This window comes from Chiloscyllium plagiosum, unplaced genomic scaffold (genome assembly GCF_037043375.1).
Source record: "Chiloscyllium plagiosum isolate Xiang-an unplaced genomic scaffold, Cpla_swu_hap1 HiC_scaffold_24, whole genome shotgun sequence".
NCBI lineage: Eukaryota > Metazoa > Chordata > Chondrichthyes > Orectolobiformes > Hemiscylliidae > Chiloscyllium > Chiloscyllium plagiosum.
The window spans coordinates 46,123,347-46,139,752 of NW_028270162.1; the positions used below are offsets into that span (position 1 = coordinate 46,123,347).

The 16,406-nt window shown below is 47.0% G+C and overlaps 2 non-coding genes across 2 annotated transcripts; both read right to left on the reverse strand.

Moving 5' to 3' along the window:
* Nucleotides 1-1,082: 1,082 nt before the first annotated feature.
* Nucleotides 1,083-1,189, reverse strand: LOC148145438 (U6 spliceosomal RNA). Its single transcript, XR_015761348.1, has one exon. It is a non-coding gene; the product is annotated as a U6 spliceosomal RNA (small nuclear RNA).
* Nucleotides 1,190-5,982: 4,793 nt separating this feature from the next.
* LOC122562896 (U6 spliceosomal RNA) lies at nucleotides 5,983-6,089 on the reverse strand. Its single transcript, XR_006315437.1, has one exon. It is a non-coding gene; the product is annotated as a U6 spliceosomal RNA (small nuclear RNA).
* Nucleotides 6,090-16,406: the final 10,317 nt, after the last annotated feature.

Consider the following 16,406-nt stretch of genomic DNA (forward strand, 5'->3'; position numbering starts at 1 on the left):
CCATTGGCTGTTGACTCCAATATATTTAGTTCCAGGATGCAGCACAAACAGGCCGCCAAATACTTCCTTCAAACGCTTCCGGAGGAGCTCACCAGTCCCATGGACTACAATCACCTTGACGTTTCCCGACAGTGAAGTGTCCCGCTGCATTCGTCAAAACTGCAACTCAGGGCATTCTCCAAGCTGTGCAATAACCGGCAGAGTATTCTGCGCATCCCTCAGTTGACGCCAGCCAATACAAAAATATTTGCGAAATGAAGCACTTTGAAAGCTAGTGTTTGATACAGAGCTTTTCAGTTTCGGTCGAAGAACGTACAGCATCTTTCATTGCAACTGGACGGTGCTTCCTACTCCGTGCTTTCCAGTTCAAGGGGTTATGGACAAACACACCCAGGAAAATAACAAATGTTTGCTTTCACATTGATGATCTATTCTATATAACTCCCAACACTTTCATAATCCAGAACTGAAAATTTATTTGTGAACAATACACAAAGGATCTGAATGTCACATGTCGGATTGAACAACATCACACCATCACTGTCCTTCCTCCACACACACAGCCATACCCAATACACCCCGCAACCCCCACCCTCCGCGCAAATTCACAAAGTCAGTGTCCACCATTCGGGTGAGTTCACAGAGAAACAGCAGCCCCCGCCCTGTAACACACAAACTCTCAACTTTCTTTCGCAGAATGTAAAGCTTCTGTCCTTACGTTATTCACTTTGGATAAAGTGCCACTTCTACCTCGAAACCTCACTCCACACCCGCCACTAGTTTATTAACACTGTCCAGTCCCCCTTTCACCGTTTTAACACCTGGGGGAAAGAGATTTGAAACCACTGTTCCCAGCAGATGCCGGTGTTGCCGAGTTGGTCCACAGCCTTGGTGTCCATCAGCTGCTCCCTTCCACCAGGTTCCCAAAGACATGGCTTGTCCTTGCTGAGTATGATCAGCAGTTGGGGTTTCCTGCAGGGTTTGCTGTTGCCATGGTAAGTGAATCAAGATGTAACCGGGTTCGACGTCTGGGGTTCATTGTGACACTTTTGCAGCCGGTAAATTGTAATGTGGCAGAAGTGTAAAATATGGAACGCTTCACGAATTTGCGTGTCATCCTCGCGCAGGGGCTATGCTAATCTTCTCTGTATCGTTCCAATTTTAGTATATGTGCTGCCGAAGCAAGCACGGTACTAGTAAGAAGGTCGGTTCCTTTATAAAGGTTAAATATTTGAACCATTTTCTGGTCAGGGTTAATCGAATTCTGTCGTTTATCTTCTGTTCTCTCCTGCTTCGGATGAGACAAACCAATCTGGCCGCATTCAGACTTTGTTATTTTGGGAGATGCAAACACAGATGTTCAGGACATGTCCTTGCAGACTGTCATGGTCATATGTGTCTTTGGCTCAGACTTCGACTTCCCATTGGTTGTTGACTCCAATATGTTTAGTTCCAGGATGCAGCACAAACAGGCCGCCAAATACTTCCTTCAAATGCTTCCGGAGGAGCTCACCAGTCCCATGGACTACAATCACCTTGACGTTTCCCGACAGTGAAGTGTCCCGCTGCATTCGTCAAAACTGCAACTCAGGGCATTCTCCAAGCTGTGCAATAACCGGCAGAGTATTCTGCGCATCCCTCAGTTGACGCCAGCCAATACAAAAATATTTGCAAAATGAAGCACTTTGAAAGCTAGTGTTTGATACAGAGCTTTTCAGTTTCGGTCGAAGAACGTACAGCATCTTTCATTGCAACTGGACGGTGCTTCCTACTCCGTGCTTTCTAGGTTCAAGGGGTGATGGACAAACACACCCAGGAAAATAACAAATGTTTGCTTTCACATTGATGATCTATTCTATATAACTCCCAACACTTTCATAATCCAGAACTGAAAATTTATTTGTGAACAATACACAAAGGAGCTGAACAACGGTCACATGTCGGATTGAACACCAACCTCCCATCACTTCCATCAATGTCCTTCCTCCATTTAGGCAGCCAGACCCAAACCCCTGCCCCGAGCGAATCTCCAACGTTTACCTGAGTTTTGGAGTCATAGAGTTATGGAGATGTACAACAAGGAAACAGACCCTTCAGCCCCACTTGTCCATGCCGACCAGATATCCCAACCCAATCCATTCCCACCTGCCTGCACCTGGCCCATATCTGTCAAACCCTACCTATTCATCTACCCACCCAGATGCTTTTTAAATGTTGCAATTGTAGTAGCGTCCACCACTCTCTCTGGCAGCTCATTCCATACATGTACCACCCTCTGCGTGAAAAAACTTGCCCCTTAGGTCTCTTTTATATCTTTCCCCTCTCACCCTAAACCTCTGCCCTCTAGTTCTGGACTCTCCCACCCCAGGGAAAAGACTTTGTCTATTTATCCTATCCATGTCCCTCATGATTTTATAAACCTCGATAAGGTCACCCCTCAGCCTCCAACACTCCAGTGAAAACAGCCCTAGCCTATTCAGCCCCTCTCTATACCTCAAATCCGTCAAACCTGTCAACATCCTTGTAAATCTTTTCTGAGCCCTTTCCAGTTTCACAACATTTTTCTGATACAATGGTGACCAGAATTGCATGCATTATTCCAACAGTGGCCTAGCCAATGTCCTGTACAGCTGCAACATGACCTCCCAACTCCTGTACTCAATACTCTGGGCAATAAAGGACAGCATACCAAATGCCTTCTTCACGATCCGATCTACCTGCAACTCTCCTTTCAAGGAGCTCTGAACCTGCACTCGAAGATCTCTTTGTTCAGCAACACTCCCAAGGATCTTACTATTAAGTATAGAAGTCCTGCTAAGATTTGCTTTCCCAAAATGCAGCACCACACATTTATCTGAAATACACTCTACCTGCCACTTCACAGCCCACTTGCCCATCTGATCAAGATCCCATTGTTATCTGAGGTAACTTCCTTTGCTGTCCACTACACCTCTAATTTTAGTGTCATCTGCAAACTTGCTAACTTTACCTCTTACGCTCACATCAAAATCATTTATAAAAATGATGAAAATTGACCCAGTACCAACCTTTGTGACACTCCACTGGTTACCGGCCTCCAGTCTGAAAAACAACCCTCCACTACCACCTTCTGTCTTCTACCTTTGAGCCAGCCCTGCATCCAAATGGCTAGTTCTCCCTGTATTCCATGAGATCTAACCTTGCTAACCAGTCTCCCATGGGGAACCTTGTCGAACACCTTACCGAAGTCCATATAGATCATGTCTACTGCTCTGCCCTCATCAATCCTCTTTGTTACTTCTTCAACAATCGCAATCAAGTTTGTGAGACATGATTTCCCACACACAAAGCTGTGTTGACTATCCCTAATCAGTCATTGCCTTTCCAAATACATGTACATCCTGTCCCTCAGGATTCCCTCCAACAGCCTGTCCACAACTGACGTCAGGCTCACTGGTCTATAGTTCTCTGGTTTGTCCTTACCACCCTTCTTAAACAGTGGTACCACGTTAGCCAACCTCCATTCTTCTGGCACCTCTCCTGTGATTATCGTTGATACAAATATCTCAGCAAGAGTCCCAGCAATCATCGCACTAGATTTCCATAGAGTTCTAGGGTACATCTGATCAGGTTCTGGGATTTATCAACTTTTATGCATTTCAAAACATCCAGCACTTCCTCCTCTCTAATATGGATATTTTTCAAGATGTCACCCTAAATACCATATCTTCCATGTCCTTTTCCACAGAAAACACCAATATTCATTTAGCATCTCCCCCATCTCCTGGGACTCCACACAGAGGCCACCATGCTGATGTTTGAGGGGCCCTATTCTCTCCCTAGATACCCTTTGTCCTTAGTGTTTTTGTAAAAACCTCATGGATTCTCCTTAACTCTATTTGTCGACACGATGTCCCCTTTTTGCCCTCCTCGCTTGCCCACACTCATCCAGCATTCCGTATACCTACGAGCCTTGCATTTCATCGTAACAGGAATACACTGTCTTTGGACTCTCATTATCTCATTTCTGAAGACTTCCCATTTTCCAGCCATCCCTTTACCTGCGAACATCTGCCCCCAATCAGCTTTTGAAAGTTCTTGCCTAATACCGTCAAAATTGGCCTTTCTCCAATTTAGAACTTCAACTTTTAAATCTGGTCTATCATTTTCCATCACTATTTTAAAACTAATAGAATTATGGTTGCTGGCCCCAAAATGCTCCCCCACTGAGACACCTCAGTCACATGCCCTGCCTAATTTCCCAAGAGTAGGTCAGATCTTGCACCTTCTCTCGTAGGTCCATCCACATGCTGAATCAGAAAATTTTCTTGTACACACTTAACAAATTCCTCTCCATCTAAACCCTTAATACTGTGGCAATCCCAGTCAATGTTTGGAAAGTTAAAATCCTCTACCATAACCGCCCTATTATTCTTAAAGATAACTGAGATCTCCTTACAAGTTTGTTTCTCAATTTTCCTCTGATGATTAGGGGGTATGTAATACAATCACAATAAGGTGATCATCCCTTTTTTATTTCTCAGTTCCACCCAAATAACTTCCTGGGATGTATTTCCGGGAATATCCTCCCTCAGTACAGATATAATGCTATCCCTTATCAAAAGTGCCACTCTCCCTCCTCTCTTGCTTCCCTTTCTGTCCTTCCTGTAGCATTTGTATCCTGAAACATTAGCTGCCAGTCATGTCCATGCCTGAGCCATGTTTCTGTAATTGCTTTGATATCCCAGTGCCATGTTCCTAACCATGCCCTGAGTTAATCTGCCTTCCCTGTTAGGCCCTTGCATTGAAATAAATGCAGTTTAATTTATTAGTCCTACCTTGTCCCTGCCTGCCCTGACCGTTTGACTCACTTCGGTTCTCAACTGTACGGGTCTCAGATTGATCTCTTTCCTCACTATTCCCGTGGGTCCCACTCACCTTACAAGCTTAAATCCTCATGAGCAGCTCTAGCAAATCTCTCTGCCAGTATATTAGTCACCTTCCAATTTAGGTGCAATCTGTCCTTCTTGTGCAGGTCACTTCTACCCCAAAAGAGATTCCAGTGATCCAAAAACGTGAATTTGTATCGCATAAACCAACTTCTTAGCCACGCATTCATCTGCTGCATCCTCCTATTCCTCTATGCTCACTAGCTCGTAGCACCGGGAGTTATCCAGATATAACTACTCTCAAGGAGCTCCTTTTTAACTTCCTGCCTAACTCTCTGTAAACTCCCTTCACAATCTCAACCTTTTCCCTTCCTATGTGGTTGGTTCCAATGTGTACAATGACCTCCTGCCGGCGCTTCTCTTCCTAGAGAACATCCTGCATCTTCTCTGAAATATCCTTGATCCTGGCATCAGGGAAACCACAAACTATTCTGATTTTTCACCACTGGCCACTGAAGCATCTGCCTGCACCTCGGATTAGAGAGTCCCCTAACACAATCTTATAGAACTCGAGGTACGCCTCATTGCATTAGAACCAGTCTCAATACCAGAAATCTGGCTGTTTGTGCTACGTTTCCCTGATAATCCATCACCCCCTACATTTTCCAAAACAGCATACCTGTTTGAAAACAGCATGTCCCCCGCCCTGTAACACACAAACTCTCAACTTTCTTTCTTACAGGATGTCCTTATGGCACTTTGGACAAAATGCCATTTCTACCTCGAAACCTCACTCCACACCCGCCACTAGTTTATTAACATTCTCCAGTCCCCCTTTCACCGTTTTAACACCTGGGGGAAATAGATTTGAAAGCACTGTTCCCAGCAGATGTCGGTGTTGCCGAGTTGATCCACAGCCTTGGTGTCCATCAGCTGCTCCCTTCCACCAGGTTCCCAAAGACATGGCTTGTCCTTGCTGAGTATGATCAGCAGTTGGGGTTTTCCTGCAGGGTTTGCTGTTGCCATGGTAAGTGAATCAAGATGTAACCGGGTTCGACGTCTGGGGTTCATTGTGACACTTTTGCAGCGGGTAAATTGTAATGTGGCGGAAGTGTAAAATATGGAACGCTTCACGAATTTGCGTGTCATCCTTGCGCAGGGGCCATGCTAATCTTCTCTGTATCGTTCCAATTTTAGTATATGTGCTGCCGAAGCGAGCACATAATTAGGGTGGAAGTGAATGTCTCTTAAATCCTGACAAACCCAATCACATCTATGTTGTTGTGACTGGCTCTTTCAATTGGGCTTTTCTCATCAAAACCAAACATGAGATGACTTCCTGAAGCATCCGAAATTTATTATACATAATGTGTTGAATTTCGCGGGAAACGCAATGTCATTTTGTCAATGAACTTGTGTTTGTGAATATAGTTAAAAGTTAATCTGTGTTCCCATTGGCTGGGCCTGTTTGGTTGACTGAATAGTGGAGGTGTGTTTGATGTGCCAGGCACGTGGGCGCGGTCTGTTGCCATGGCGTGACTGATGGGCGTGTTGCAGAGGTGCGCGGCCTTGTCCAGTAGGCGGGGCCTATTACCCCGCTGTGAGAAGCCTGAGTGAGCAGGCAGCTGTGGAGAGTTAAAAGTCACACAACACCAGGTTATAGTCCAACAGGTTTAATTGGAAGCACACTAGCTTTCAGAGTGTCGCTCCTTCATCAGGTGGTAGTGGAGGGCTCAATCCTAACACACAGAATTTATAGCATAAATTTACATTGTAATGTAACTGAAATTATACATTCAAAAATTGATTGTCTGTTAAAATACAGTGATAGTTTCACTTCTTTCATGTGTAAATCACAAAACCTTTTTTAAAAAAAAGTTGCATTCTCGGGTTAGCTGTTAACAATGGTGATAGCTAGACAATATGTAGAAGGTGTTGGCCCCCTGTGTTCTCTGTCTATGCCATGATGTTTAGATTGATTCTAATCTAAAAAGGGAGATAACGGAGTTTTACATAAATTCATGCAGTTTTTGAGCTCAGAGTTCTACTTTGAGCAAATTACAATGTAACCCTGAAAGTACAAATTCACCCCACAAAATATATGCATGTGGGTCTTTGTCTGTGTGTGTGTACCTGTCTGGGGTGGGGGTTGTGAGTGTGAGAATGTGTATTTATGTAGTGAGTGCAGAGTGTCTTAAGTCTGTGAGGGGGTCATGTGTGAGTGTGGGAGTGTGTGTCTGTAAGGGTGTGTGTGTGGGTGTCTGTGTGCGCATCTGTGTCTACGTGTGTCCGTGTGTATGTGAGTGTGTGTGTGTGTGTGTGCGAGTATCTGTGTGTGTGTATAGTGCAATGGTGGTCACCTGTAATGTGACATGAACCCAACGTCCCGGTTGAGGCCCTCCCTAGGGGCACCGAACTTAGCTATCAGCTTCTGCTCGGCCACTTTTCTCTGCTGCCTGTCCTGAAGTCCACCTAGGAGGATGGTCACCCGAAGGTCCAAGGCTGAATGTCCCGGACCACTGAAGTGTTCCCCAATTGGGAGGGAACCCTCCTGTCTGTTGATTGTTGTGAGGTGCCCATTCATCCGTTGTCGTAGCCTTTGCTCGGTTTCCCCAATGTACCATGCCTCCGGGCATCCGTGCCTGCAACGTATACGATAGACAACGTTGGCTGAGTCACATGAGTACCTGCCATGTACAAGGTGGGAGGTGTCCCCACGTGTGATGGTGGTATCCATGTCCACACTCTGACACGTCTTGCAGCGTCTACCATGACAGGGTTGTATGGAGTTGTCCTGAGAGCTGGGCAGTTTGCTACAAACAATGATCTGTTTGAGGTTTGGCGGTTGTTTAAAGGCAAGTCGTGGAGGTGTGGGGAAGGTCTTGGTGAGGTGCTCATCCTCATTGATAATGTGTTGCAGGTCACAAAGAACATGGCGTAATTTTTCAGCTTCTGGGAAGTACTGAACAACGAAGGGTACCCTGTCAGTTGCAACACGTGTCCGAAAGCTAGTGTGCTTCCAATTAAACCTGTTTGACTATAACCTGGTGTTGTGTGATTTTTAACTTTGTACACCCCAGTCCAACACCGGCATCTCCAAATCCAGGTTATAGAGTCTGTCACCGAGCTTTTACAGCAGAGAAAGGCTTCCTGCAACATATCGTATCCATGCTGGTCATCAAACACCTGTCAACTCCAGCCCCATTTTCCTGCACTTGGCCTATAGCTTTATAATTTGGAGGTGCCGGTGTTGCTTCCAATTAAACCTGTTGGACTATAACCTGGTTCTGTGTGATTTTTAACTTTATAGCTTTATGGTTATCTAAATACCTGTAGTTCTGAAATATCTTGAGATTCCCTCCCTTTATCAGATTTACAGACAGCATTCCAGATGTTCACATTCTTATGAATGAAAACAAAGTATTTAATCCTCTTTTAATTTCCTGTGCACATTCAGGCTGAATCCCCTGTTGCTTTCCCTGTTACTAAGCCAAAATTTATCACTATCTATCCCATCTTTACTGACACCCAGCCTACTCCCTGGCTGGCCATATGTACCTGATGACTCCTCTCCTTTAAACATCTCTTCTTGTGCTTGAGTTGTCCCCAGCAATTTTGGGCAGTACGGCCTACTCTTGTACACACGTGGCACTGGGCTTATCGAGTAAAACATATTGACTCTTTGTGGCCACTTTTGTCATAATCGGTGGCATTCTAGATTTAGTACCACACTCTCCTGAGTTTCCACTATTATACACACTGGGGGAGTCGTCAGGCTACTGTGTTACTTTGCTGGTGTCCAGCATCACTGAGATTGCCACTTCAAAATTGGCCTTGAATTCAGATCTCTCATTAGTAGCTTTCCTTTGGATGGCTTTATGTTGGACACCACAATGCCACATGTCACCTACGAACAACCTCCAAATGCGCAATGTTCCACTAACCTCTTCAAGTCAGCCAAGAATTGGGAGATGAACTTTCCTGCATGCTGTACCAGTTTGTAAAATGGAATTATTGACTAAGTTAGAGACCCAAAGCAATCACCCGGACATCCACCACCTTTGGCAAAGCCTATAAACATAACAGGATTCAAAATTAAGCAGAATTGAATAGCAGACAAAAACACATCCCTCCCTATTGCGCTCAATGCTTTTTCTGCTCAGTTCATAGAGAATGTTAGTGAAACAGTGTCACCTGTCTTGTCAGCCCTGAGGCACCTCTTCCCTCAGTCACTGCTGCAGACATCAGATCAACCCTCTTTCGAGTGAACCGATGGACAGCAACTGGACCAAATGGAGTCCCCGGACGTGCACTCAGATCCTGTGTGGACCGGCTGGTGGGATTATTCGCTGACAGCTCTAATCTCTCCTTGCTGCAATCTGAAGTCTCCACCTGCTGGACTGGGGTCGACAAAGTCAGAAATCACATGATTCCAGGTCATAATCCAACAGGTTTATTTGAAACTGCAAGCTTTTGGAATGCTGTTCCTTCACCTGAAAGCTTGTGATTTCAAATAAACCTGTTGGATTATAACCTAGTGTCATGTGACTCCACATACACTTCTAGTTGACAACAGAAAGGCAGCCAACATTATCAAAGACCCCCGCTATAATCTCTTGCAACCTCTACCATCAGACAGAAGATTGAAAAGTTTAAACGCACGTTACCAACCAGGTTTCAAGAACAGCCTCTTCTCCACTGTTAATAAACTGTTGAATGCATCCCTTAAAATTTCAAACCTAATGTTGATCTTGCTTTTGTGCATCTCCTGCGCAGCCGTAACTTTGTATTCCTCGCTTTGTTCAATCACCTTATCATGTGTATGTCCTTGTATGCTATGGTCTGCCTATACTGAACACAAAACTAAACATTTCACTGTACTTAGGTTCAAGGGACAACAATAAATCAAATCAAATCAAATCAAAAAGAAACATTCCACGATCATTGGCAGTTCCGGTGTGAAATAATTTTCTAACAATTCATATAGCTCTTGAAATGTCATGTCCATGACTCCCTCTGTTTGTCGTCAAAATTAGAGTGGTGCTGAAAAAGGACAGCAGGTCAGGCAGCATCCGAGGAGCATGAAATTTGGCATTTTGGGCAAAAGCCCTTAATCAGGAATGAGGCTGGGGCCCTCGTGGAGGGAAAGATAAAAAGGAAGGGCTGGGGGGAAGGTAGCTGATAGTGCAATAGGTGGATGGAGGTGGGAGTGAAGGTGATTGGTCGGAGAGGAGGGTGGAGCGGATAGGTGGGAAGTCAGATTGACAGGTGGGACAGGTCATGAGGATGGTGCTGAGCTTGCAGTTTGGAACTGGGGTAAAGTGGGGGGAGGGGAAATGAGGAAACTGGTGAAGTCCGCATTGCTGCCATGCGGTTGAAGTTTTCCGAGGTGGAAGATGAGGCATCGGATGGTGAGGGAGTGGCGATGGAGGAGGCCCAGGACCTGCACGTACTCTGAAGAGTGGGAGGGGGAGTTGAAATGTTGGGCCACAGGGTAGTGAGATTAATTGGTGCGGGTGTCCCAGAGATGTTCCCTGAAGCGCTCTGCGAGAAGGCGTTCGGTCTCTCCAATGTAGAGGAGACCGCATCGGGAGAAACAGATACAATAAATGACATGTGTGGAAGGGTAGGTGAAACTTTGATGGATGTGGAAGGCTCCTTTGGACCCTTGGACAGAGGTGAGGGAAGAGGTGTGGGTGCCGGTTTTGCAATTCCTGCAGTGGCAGTGGAATGTGCTGGGATGGGAGGGTGGGCTGTTGGGAGGTGTGGACCTGACCAGGTAGTCATGGAGGGAATGGTCTTTGCTGAAAGCGGAGAGGGGTGGGGAGGGAAATATATCTCTGGTGGTGGGGTCCGTTTGGAGGTGGCAGAAATGTCGGTGGTTGATGCGATTTATGCGAAGGTTGGTGGGGTGAAAGGTGAGGACCAGGGGTATTCTGTCCTTGTTGCAGTTGGAGAGGTCGGATTCGAGGGGGGAGACGCGGGACGTGGATGAAATGCGTTGGAGGGCATCTTCAACCATGTGGGAGGGGACATTGCAGCCATCTGGTGTGTTCTGTGGTGGAACTGGTCCTTCTGGGAGCAAGTGCAGCTGAGGCGGAGGAATTGAGAATACGGGATGGCATCTTTGCAGGAGGTAGGGTGGGAGGAGGTGTAATCCAGGTAGCTATGGGAGCTGGTGGGTTTGTTAAAAAATGTCAGTGTTGAGTTGGTCATCGTTGATGGAGATGGAGAGGTCTAGGAAGGGGAGGGAGATGTCAGAGATGGTTCAGGTGAATTTAAGGTCAGGGTGGAATGTGTTAGTGAAGTTGATGAACTGTTCAAACTCCTCGTGGGAGCACAAGGTGACGCCGATGCAGTCATCAATGTAACGGAGCAAAACTTTGGGAGTGGTGCTGGTGTAACTCCGGAAGATGGACTGTTCTACATAGCCGATGAAGAGACAGGCATAGCTAGGACACATGCAGATGCCCATGGCTACCCCTTTCATCTGGAGGAAGTGGGAGGATTTGAAGGAGAAATTGTTGAGGGTGAGGACCAGTTCAGCCAAACGAATAAGAGTGTCAGTGGAGGAGTACTGGTGGGGACATCGGGAGAGGAAGAAACGGAGGGCTTGGAGGCCCTGGTCATGGCAGATGGAGGTGAAGAGGGACTGGATGTCCATGGTGAAGATGAGGCATTGGGGACTGGGTTAACAGAATTCTTGGAGGAGGTGGAGGGTGTGGGTAGTGTCCCAAACATAGGTGGGGAGTTTCTGGACCAGGGGTGATAGGACAGTATCAAGGTAGGTGGAGATGAATTCGGTGGGGCAGGAGCATGCTGAGACAATGGGTTGGCCAGGGTGGTCAGGCTTGTGGATCTTGGGAAGGAGGTAGAATTGGGCAGTGCAGGGTTCCCGGACTATGAGGTTGGAAGCTGTGGGTGGGAGATCCCCTGAGGTGATGAGGTTGTATACGGTCTGGGAGATGATGGCTTGGCCAGTCATACCATTTCTCCTGTCATCCACGGTTCATGAATCTTGCCTTTCCTATCCTTTGCCTTCAACAGGACATGCCTATCCGACACAATCACCTCCAACACAATCCATCCACCTGGACACCCTGTGCCAGTCTATTACCCACCTCAACCTCTTTATTTCCAACTGCCACTGAGACATTGACTGCCTTAACCTGTCCACACCCCTCACCCACTCCAACCGCTCACCCTCACAGCCCTCCACTCCCTCTGCTCCAACCCCAACTTCACCATCAAACCAGCAGACAAAGGGGGTGCAGTGGTAGTTTGCCGCACTGACCTCTACACCACCGAAGCCAGGCACCAACTCAAAGACACCTCTTCCTGCCGCCCCCTCGACCATGATCTTACCCACCCCATCACCAAAGCATCATCTCCCAGACCATATACAACCTCATCACGTCAGGGGATCTCTCACCCACAGCTTCCAACTTCATATATCAAAATTAGGCAGGAGCTGGGAAATGTGGATTGGACATAGCTCTTTGAAGGGAAGTCCACATTTGATATGAGGGAGGCTTTCAAAGATAGGTTAAAGATTGTGCAGGATAGTCATGTCGAATTGAAGGCAAAGGATAGGAAGGGGAAGATTCATGAACCGTGGATGACAGGAGAAATCGTATGACTAGCCAAGAGGTAAAGGGAAGCATACATAAGGTCCAGGCAGCTAAGAACAGAATGGGCCCTGGAAGAATATCTTAAACGAGGAATCAATCCGGCTAAAAGGGATCATGAAATAGCTTTAGCAAGCAGAATTAAGGAGAATCCCAAAGCATTTTATTCTTATGTAAGAAGCAAGCGGGTAACTAGAAAAAGGATTGGTCCACTAAAGGATAATGAAGGAAGGCTGTGTGTCAAACCTGAGAGAATGGGTGAGATTCTGAATTATTACTTTGCATCAGTGTTCACTGAGGAGAGGAACATGATGAATCTTGAGATTAGAGATAGAAGCTTGATTAGTCTGGATCATGTTGACATAAGTAGGGAAGATGTGTTGGGTAGGCTAGAGGTTATTAAGGTGGACAAATCCCCAGGACTGGATGGGATCTATCCCAGGTTGCTGAGAGAGGCGAGAGAGGAAATAGCTGGGACCCTGACAGATATCTTTGTGGCATCCTTAAACACAGGTGAGGTGCCGGAGGACTGGAAGGTTGCTCATGTTGTCCCCTGTACAAGAAGGGTAGTAGGGGTATTCCGGGTAACTACAGACAAGTGAGCCGGACGTCAGTGGTGGGAAAGTTGCTGGAGAAGGTACTGAGGGATAGGATCTATTTATATTTAGAAAAGAATAGACTTATTAGTGATAGGCAACATGGTTTTGTGCGGGGGAGATCGTGCCTTACCAACTTAATAGAGTTCTTTGAGGAAGTGACCAAGTTGATAGTTGAAGGAAGGGCTGATGATATCATACACATGGCCTTTAGTAAGGCATTTGATAAGGTTCCCCATGATAAACTAATAGAGAAAGTGAATTCATAGGGTGTACAGGGTGTTCTAGCTAGGTGGATAAAGAACTGGTTGCGCAACAGGAGACAGGGAGTAGTAGTTGAAGGGAGTTTCTTGAAATAGAGAAAGGTGACCAGTGGTGTTCCACAGGGAGCAGTGCTGGGGCCACTGTTGTTTGTGATATACATAAATGATCTAGAAGAGGGCACTGTTGGTATGATCAGCAAGTTTGCAGATGACACAAAGATTGGTGGAGTAGCAGAAAGCATATGGGACTGTCCAAGAATACAGGAGGATGTAGCTAGACTGGAGAGTTGGACGGAAAAGTGGCAGATGGAGTTCAATCCAGACAAATGTGAGGTGATGCATTTAGGCAAGTCTAATTCGAGAGCAAATTATACAATGAATGGAAGAACCTTGGGAAAAATTGATGAGCAGAGAGATCTGGGAGTGCTGATCCATTGTACCCTGAAGGTTGCTGCACAGGTGGATAGAGTGGTCAAGAAGGTATATAGGAGAAAGTGAGGTCTGCAGATGCTGGAGATCAGAGCTGGAAATGTGTTGCTGGAAAAGCGCAGCAGGTCAGGCAGCATCCAGGGAACAGGAGAATCGACGTTTCGGGCATAAGCCCTTCTTCAGGAAGAAGGTATATAGTATGCTTGCCTTCATTGGACAGGGTAATGAGTATAAGAGCTGGCAGGCCATGTTAAAATTGTACAAGACATTGGTTAAGCTGCATTTAGAATACTGTGTGCAGTTCTGGGCGCCACATTACCAAAAGGAGGTGGACGCTTTGGAGAGGGTGCAGAGAAGGTTTACGAGGATGTTGCCTGGTATGGAAGGTGCTAGCTATGAAGAGAGGTTTGTTTTCATTACAAAAAAAGAGATTAAGGGGGCACCTGATTGAGGTTTACAAAATAATGAAGGGTTTAGACAGGGTAGACAGAGATAATCTTTTTCCAGGGTGAAGGATTCAATAATGAGAGGTCACACTTTCAAGGTGAGAGGTGAAAAGGTTAAGGGGGATACACATGGCAAGTACTTTACACAGAGGGTGGTGGGCGTCTGGAACACATTGCCAGCAGAGGTGGTAGAAGCAGGCAAGGTAGATTCATTTAAGATGCATCTGGACAGATGCATGTGTAGGTGGGGAGCAGAGGGATACAGATGCTTCGGAATTGGGCGACAATGGATTTGGATCGGCTCAGGCTTGGTGGGCCGAAGGGCCTGTTCCTCGACTGTAAATTTTCTTTGTTCTTTGTTCATAGTCCGGGAACCCCGCACCACCCAATTCTACCTCCAACCCAAGACCCACAAGCCTGACTACTCCGGCCAACACATTGTCTCAGCCTGCTCCTGCCCCACTGAATTCATCACCACCTACCTCGTTACTGTCCTATCCCCCCAGTCCAGGAATTTCAGCCACACCCTCCACCTCCTCCAAGACTTCTGTTCCCTGGCCACCAATGCCTCATCTTCACCATGGACATCCAGTCCCTCTACATCTCCATCCGCCATGACCAGGGCCTCCAAGCCTTCCGTTTCTTCCTCTCCCGACACCCCCACCAGTATCCTTGCACTGCTCATCTTATTCATTTTGCTGAACTGGTCCTCACCCTCAACAATTTCTCCTTTGAATCCTCCCACTTCCTCCAGACGAAAGGGGTAGCCATAGGCACCCGCATGGGCCCCAGCTATGCTTATCTCTTTGTCGGCTATGAAGAACAGTTCATCTTCCGTAGTTACACTGGCACCACTCCCCACCTCTTCCTCCGTTACATTGATGACTGCATCGGCGTCACCTTGTGCTCCCGCGAGGAGGTTGAACAGTTCATCAACTTCACCAACACATTCCACCCCAACCTTAAATTCACCTGAACCATCTCTAACACCTCCCTCCCCTTCCTGGACCTCTCCATCTCCATCAATGATGACCAACTCAACACTGACATTTTTATAAACCCCAACCTCCTCCCACCCTACCTCCTGCAAAAATGCTATCCTGTATTCCCAATTCCTCCGCCTCTGCCACATCTGCTCCCTGGAGGACCAGTTCCACCACAGAGCACACCAGATAGCCTCCTTCTTTAAAGACCATAATTTCCCCTCCCACATGGTTGAAGATGCCCTCCAACGCATTTCATCCACGTCCCATACCTCTGCCATCGAACCATACCCCTCCAACTGCAACAAGGACAGAACTCCCCTGGTCCTCACCTTCCACCCTACCAACCTCTGCATAAATCGTGTCATCTGCCCACATTTCCGCCACCTACAAATGGACCCACCAAAAGGGATATATTTCCCTCCCCACCCCTATCCGCTTTCCGCAAAGACTGTTCCCTCCGCAACTACCTGGTCAAGTCCTGTCCCCCAACAACCCACCCTACCCCCTGACACCTTCCCTGCACCTCAGGAATTGCAAAGCCTGCGACCACACCTCCCCCGTCACCACCATCTAAGGCCCCAAAGGAGCCTTCCACATCCATCAAAGACTCACCTACCCGTCGACACGTCATTTATTGTATCCGTTGCTCCTGATGCAGTCTCCTCTACATTGGGGAGCCTCGTGGCCGAACATTTCAACTCCCCCTGGGTCCTGGGCCTCCTCCACCACCATTCCCTCACCACCTGACGCCTGGAGGAAGAATGCCTCAGGATCCTTTAACCCCAGGGCATCAATGTGGACCTCACCAGTTTCCTCATTTCCCCTCCCCCCCATTTTACCCCAGTTCCAACTTTCCAGCTCAGCATCGTCCTCATGACGTGTCCTACCTGTCAATCTTCCTTCTTACCTATCCACTCCACCCTCATCTCCGGCCTTCACTGTCACCCCCACCTCCATCCACCTATTGCATTCTCAGATACCTTCTCCCCAGACCCACAACCCCCTCCCAATTTATTTCTCCACCCCCGAGGTTCCAGCCTCATTCCTGATGAAAGGCTTTTGCCCGAAACATTAATTTTCCTGCTCCTTGGATGCTGCCTGACTTGCTGTGCTTTTCCAGCACTACTCTAATCTTGACTCTAATCTCCAGCATTTGCAGTACACACTTCTCCCTCTGTATGTACCAGACT